The 6292-nt window shown below is 29.3% G+C and overlaps 1 long non-coding RNA gene across 1 annotated transcript; it reads left to right on the forward strand.

The window, feature by feature from the left end:
- Positions 1-3452: 3452 nt before the first annotated feature.
- Positions 3453-5024, forward strand: LOC107947587 (uncharacterized). The gene is made up of 3 exons (XR_001697183.2): positions 3453-3521; positions 3995-4079; positions 4755-5024. It is a non-coding gene; the product is annotated as an uncharacterized lncRNA (long non-coding RNA).
- Positions 5025-6292: the final 1268 nt, after the last annotated feature.

Raw genomic sequence — 6292 nt, forward strand, 5'->3', positions numbered from 1 at the left:
TAAGCATGGATGAGCACAACATTTATTCATGTATCAGGCTTACCAACATGTGTTAATTCATAAGCCATTCATGACATTATTTCATGCCAAATCATATACCGAATACACCATACACACATACTATGAAACTTTTATTTTCACACATGAGCTTAAACCATGACCAATAATGCACAAATATAAGCATCATTTCTATTTCATCATTTATCAATTAAAATCAAGCATATGACCAATTTTACACAAATCATTCATATATTTCTCAATTTTCCTCCTCCTCCTCTCCATTCCACATCCTTAATGTGTATAACACTTAAACAACATTAGTTATAATTTCACTATTCACTCACATGTATATTCAAAACTGTTTATCCGAGTCAGAGTCACTAAATTATTTTTATCCGGAGCTACAGAGCTTCAAATTAAGATCCGTTAATTTTCCCTGAAACTAGACTCACATATCCATAAAATTTTCAGAATTTTTGGTTCAGCCAAATAGTACAGTTTATTCTTTAAAGTTTCCCCTGTTTCGCTGTCTAACAGTTCCGACCACTCTTCACTAAAAATTAATCATCTCATTGTACATAATTCGGATGATGTTTTCGTTTGTTTCTTCTAAAAATAGACTCATTAAGGATTCTAACCATATAAATTATAACTCATAATAATTTTTTTACAATTTTTAATGATTTTCCAAAATCAGAACAGGGGAACCCGAATTCATTCTGACCTTGTCTCACAAAATCTATTATATCTCATGATTTACAATTCCATTGCATATACCGTTTCTTTTATAAGAAACTAGACTCAATAAGATTTAGTTTCATATTTTATTCATCCTCTAATTCAATCTCTACAATTTTTGGTGATTTTTCAAAGTTAGACTACTGCTGCTGCCCAAAACTGCTTTAGTGCAAAATGTTGATTTCCATTTTGCGCCAAATTTCACAGTTTATACAATTCGGTCCTTTCTCAATTAACCCCTCAATTAATCTAATTTTCTCAATTAATACTTTACCTAGACATTATAAGTTGTTACACAACTATTGAAATTCAGAATTTCCACATATAACTCTATCTTCAAACTCTTTTACTATTAGGTCCCAAACATTCACTTTCTATTCAATTCTTTCAATAAAATCAGCATATGAACAATTTAAAGCTCTAATTTCATGCTAAACCATCATATAATTTCAGCACATATTCATATCAACTTTCAACTTCTTTCATAAAATCAAAAACTAATGAATTTAACAAGTGAGCCTAGTTGTAAAAGTCATAAAAATACAAAAATTTCAAGAAATAGTCAAGAATTGAACTTACTTGTAATAAAAATATGAAGAACCAGCTTGAAGAAGCCCTTCCATGGTGTTTTAGCTGATGAGAATTTAGAAAAATGAAGAGAAATCTAGATAATTCCACTTTGGTCCTAACTTTATTAAGCAAATTTTGCAATATTCCAATTTTGCCCTTAATTCTTCTTACTTTCTTGCTGATTTCATGCCTTTACCGTCCAGCCCAAATAGACCTTGGGTCTATTTTCCTTTTAAGCCCTCTTCCTTTTATCATTTAAGCTATTTAATCATTTCCCAAAATTTTGCATTTGTTACAATTTAGTCCTTTTTGTTCAATTAATTGTCGGAACTTTAAAATTTCTTAACGAAACTTTAAAACTAACTTTTTAACACTCCAAAAATATTTATAAAAATATTTATGGCTCGGTTTAAAATCCCCGAGGTCTTGATACCTTATTTTGATTCTAATTATTTTAATATTTATTTCTAGTGCACTATTCACTATTTCAAAAAATTTTCTAACTTCACATTTAACTTATACTTACTAAATTAATAATATTTTCTACCCATTTTTCGAATTTAGTGATCTCGAATCACCGTTCTGACACCTCTGAAAATTTAGGCCATTACAATTTTTTTCTCGACTGTTTTGTGGTCCCGAAACCACTGTTCCGACTAGGCCTAAAATTAGACTATTACAACTACTGTATTTGGTACGTTTTCTGTAACATCCCACGCTTGACCGATCGTTGGATCTGGGTATGGAGCTTTTCCCGTTATTTAGCTAAAACAATAAAACAATTTCTTTAAACATAAAAAACATCCAAACTTTATAAAATAACATGGATCTGTAGACATGCAAACAATTTCTAGATAGAAGTTTCCTTCCTATCCAGCATCCAAATGAAAGCCCTACTGAACCGTTCTTACAACAACTTCTTTCTATCTGGTAAAACTTAAAGAAAGGTTTAAGAGTTTACAAGCAAACAACTTAGCACATAATCTTATTAAGTTAATTTGAACTTACGAATGTACTGCATTGTATACAATGTTAATGGATGACATGAGGGTTGTGTGCAAGGATCAAGCCAGACACCACTAGGCTCACGCGAGTGACGTTTTAACTGTATCATGCATATAGAGGGACACTCTTAGAGGCCATGCCTTGGGGTTAAATAAGTGAATGTTTATCAAAGTTTTAAATTCCAAGTCACAATATATCAATACAGATAGATTTTTTGTGTTAGAAAGATGTTTCAAAGAAAAAATTTATATTGACTTTTTAATTGAAATAATTGATAATAGTAGCTATTTGGACTAACTAATATAATTATACAAGTAGAGGATTAAATTAAATTAAATCAAATTAATATATAAAAATATAATAATAGAGATATAAAATTGAAATTTAATAATTTATAAGAAAAAAAAATAGTTGATAGGCGTGATGCGGGCATCCTCATAGTAAGACTTCTTTAGTATATAATTTATAGATTGAAAGAAATTACGTAAATGGATGAGCATCCCATCTCACTCAGTGATGATGGAAATATAGAAACCATATTTTCCTTTTACCAAGAAAAAATGGTTAATTCTTTTTATTTTAAATTAAAATACAAATGCTTTAGGGCAATGTCGAATTTGGGAAGGGTGGTGGCGTGGATGTAAAGAAAAGAGGATGGAAACTCATCTGACATGTTTAACAACTAAAATAGATATGCGCAGGTCCATATTATTTGAATAAATTTAAATTATGTTTGTAACAGCTTAGTTTTAGCTTAATCGGAACAGTGATTTTAGGACCACAAATTTAAGTTAGAAAAATATTTTAATATTATTTTTAGTGTCTACAACATGTTAATTTATATGTGTGAAAATTTCATAAATTAATTTTATCGTTTGTGTGCTGATTTGTGAAAAAGGATTTAATTGTAGAAAATGCAAAAGTTATGTGTCATTTGTTAAAGTGCCGAATTGACATGGCTTTTTAAGTATGAGGTCCTTATGATGCAATTGGACCATTGAATTAATGCATGGACAAGTAAGGACATTAGTTAGTGAGATTTTAATGTTATATGACTGAGGCTAAAATGGTAATTGTTGTATTACTATGTATTAAATAAAATAAAACATGAAAATGGCCATGCTTGTTCTTTATTTTTGGCTGAATGTTGAGAAAAGAAATAAGCTTTTGAGCTTTTAGGTATTCGGCACTTTGGAGCTCAAAATTAGGTATGTTTCTTGTTTGGTTTTTGATAATTTTTACGTTTTTAAGATCGTTGCTTTGTATATTACCTAGCCCATGTTTTAATTTTTGGAATTGATGATGATTTTGAGAAGTGCCATTGTTGATAATGTGATGAAATTGTTGTTTGATGATGAAAAATAAATTTTTGATGTTAGATTATTATGTTTAATTAAGTGATTTTTTAGTAAAAATGTGTACTAAAGATTAAATTCTGAATTTTGTAAATTGAGGGGTCAAAATATGAAATAAATGATAGAAATGGGTGGCTAGGGACCTTAGGTAGATTCAGCCTAACTAGAGTGGGTTGAAATTTTGAATATTTTGAGTTGTTTTGAAATAGGGACTAAATTGAAAAAAGTGAAATGTTAGGGGCGAAAATAAAAATTGCCCATTTATGTGTTTTTGAATAAATTTGAACGAATATATGACTAAATAAGTCAAATTTGTATTGAATTAGATCAAGAAAAGAAGAAATCAGATTTAGAACGGGGGAAATCAAAAGTGGTCGAGTAGTCGTCTCGTTTCATTTATTTTTGTCCAAGGTAAGTTCGTAAGTAAATTATTGAAGTTAAATTTAGTGTATTTATTTTATGTATAGCTGAATCTAAATGTGTATATGTACACTATAATGCCGAATTGTATTTGACAATTTATGATTAATTGCGAGTTTAAATTGATTGATTATGATATTTGAAAGCCGTACGAACTACAGAAATGCTAAACTGTGACATCGTGTAAGACCACGTCTGGGACATTGGCCTCGATTTGAGATTTACGTGTAAGACCATGTCTGGGACATTGGCGTCATATGTGATTACGTGTAAGACCCTGTCTGAGACAGTGGCATAGTTATTTGATTACATATAAGGCCACGTCTGGGACGTTGGCATTGTACGAGCTTTTTGAGCCAATCGAGTATCTTTTCTTTGAATTTGCAAGGTATAACAGGAAATCATTTGGTAATAAACCGAATGTGAGTTTAAATTCAACAATTCAGGTATGTTTAAGTTATACAAAATTGGATGTAAAGGTAAGTAGTATGTATAATATGAAAATATGAATTAATCGTATAAATATGATCATATATGTATGTGTACATGATTAGTAGAATTCGGCCTACTGGTGTAAATCTTATGAGTTTCTTTGAAAATTATGTACTTACAACTTACTAAGCTATTTAAGCTTACTTTGTGTCTGTTCATTCATTTCTTTTATAGATTTTGGAAGCTAGTTACGAGCTCAGGGATCTTCAAGGAAGTCCGTCACACTATCGACCTCCACCTCGGTATTTTGAAAGTTCGAAATTTTGAACATATGGCATGTATAGGCTAGCATTTGTTTTGTGTAGTCATGAAGTGTATCTATATATTTAGCCATGCAAAAATGGCTTAGTTTTGATTTAAATACTTACGAGTATTCGGTTATGATAATGGTTTAATAGTAAAGTAAATTTCATGGTATTTATATATGTTAGGTACCTTGTTAAATAGCTGGAATATACTGTTAAAGTTTATGTGTATATATATATGGATAGAATTTGAATCTAATTTAAAAAACAAGTGATTTATATATATATTTTGAAATGTTGGTTATAATTTGGTTGCTAATTGTAAGAAATGGACATGTTCATTAACGGTATGGTTGATTGTTTTATTTAGATCTAAATGACGAAAAGGAAGGTTTGATTTGGATTGTAATGGTTAAATATGCTTATATATATATACTTGAATGATTGATTTTAGGTACAACTCAAGATAAGAAAAAAAATGGCATGAATTATGGGGTTAGATGTGATGATTGATTATGTGATATGGTTTTGGTTGTGTGTATATATATTAAGCTTGTGATTTAGGTAGTAATTAGATGTTTTAAGTATATAATATGGTTCAAGTTTTCATGGTCATATGAGCACAATATGATAGTGAGAAAATAGGTACATTCTTTTTTGTAATATAGTTGATGTACTTGCAAAATACGTTTATAAATAGGTAACCAGAAACTATATACATGATTATATGTTATAGTTGCTAATGTAAGGGTTGATAGATAATATTAGTTGGTCTATTTGTGCATGATTTAGGTGTGGTTAATTCCTTAAGTGCTTTTGGACCTTAAGTCGTGTATAAGCTTGAATGGAGAAATGAACTAAAGTGTTTAAATTATGTGAAGTACTTTGAATGCTATTGGGATGTTGTTGCGCATAATATTGGAGTAATTTATTTTGTAAAGCATGAGTATATTGAATGGTTATGAGACATGTCTATATAAATGACAAATGGTTATGAGACATGTCTATATAAATGACAATGTGTTATTATTCATGATATGGATTTGAGAAAATTTTTGATGTATTGATTTATATCAGTTTTATGAATTAATGTATGATTAACTTTTACTTAGCTATATATATACATATGTATAAATATGACTAGTATAAATATTCGTATCTGAAATTGAGTTGGTAATACCTCGTGACCCTAATTCGGCGACGGATATGGGCTAGGGGTGTTACAATGTTGATTGTATAATTTAATTTTTATTTGAATTCAATTATTTAATTTATCCATTCAATTAAATAATAAAAAAGTTAAATTAATCTTAAGTCATTTTTTACTTTTTGAGAAATTTCATTTACTGTAAATAGTAATTTATACAATTTATTTTTCATTCGTTGTTTTGTCCATTCATTCCCAATGCTTATTATGCAATCTTTTCAAAGTTATATTGAGCTAACGAAGGAACTGATCAAACATAT

The sequence above is a fragment of the Gossypium hirsutum genome, chromosome D12, assembly GCF_007990345.1.
Source record: "Gossypium hirsutum isolate 1008001.06 chromosome D12, Gossypium_hirsutum_v2.1, whole genome shotgun sequence".
Classification (NCBI taxonomy): Eukaryota; Viridiplantae; Streptophyta; class Magnoliopsida; order Malvales; family Malvaceae; genus Gossypium; species Gossypium hirsutum.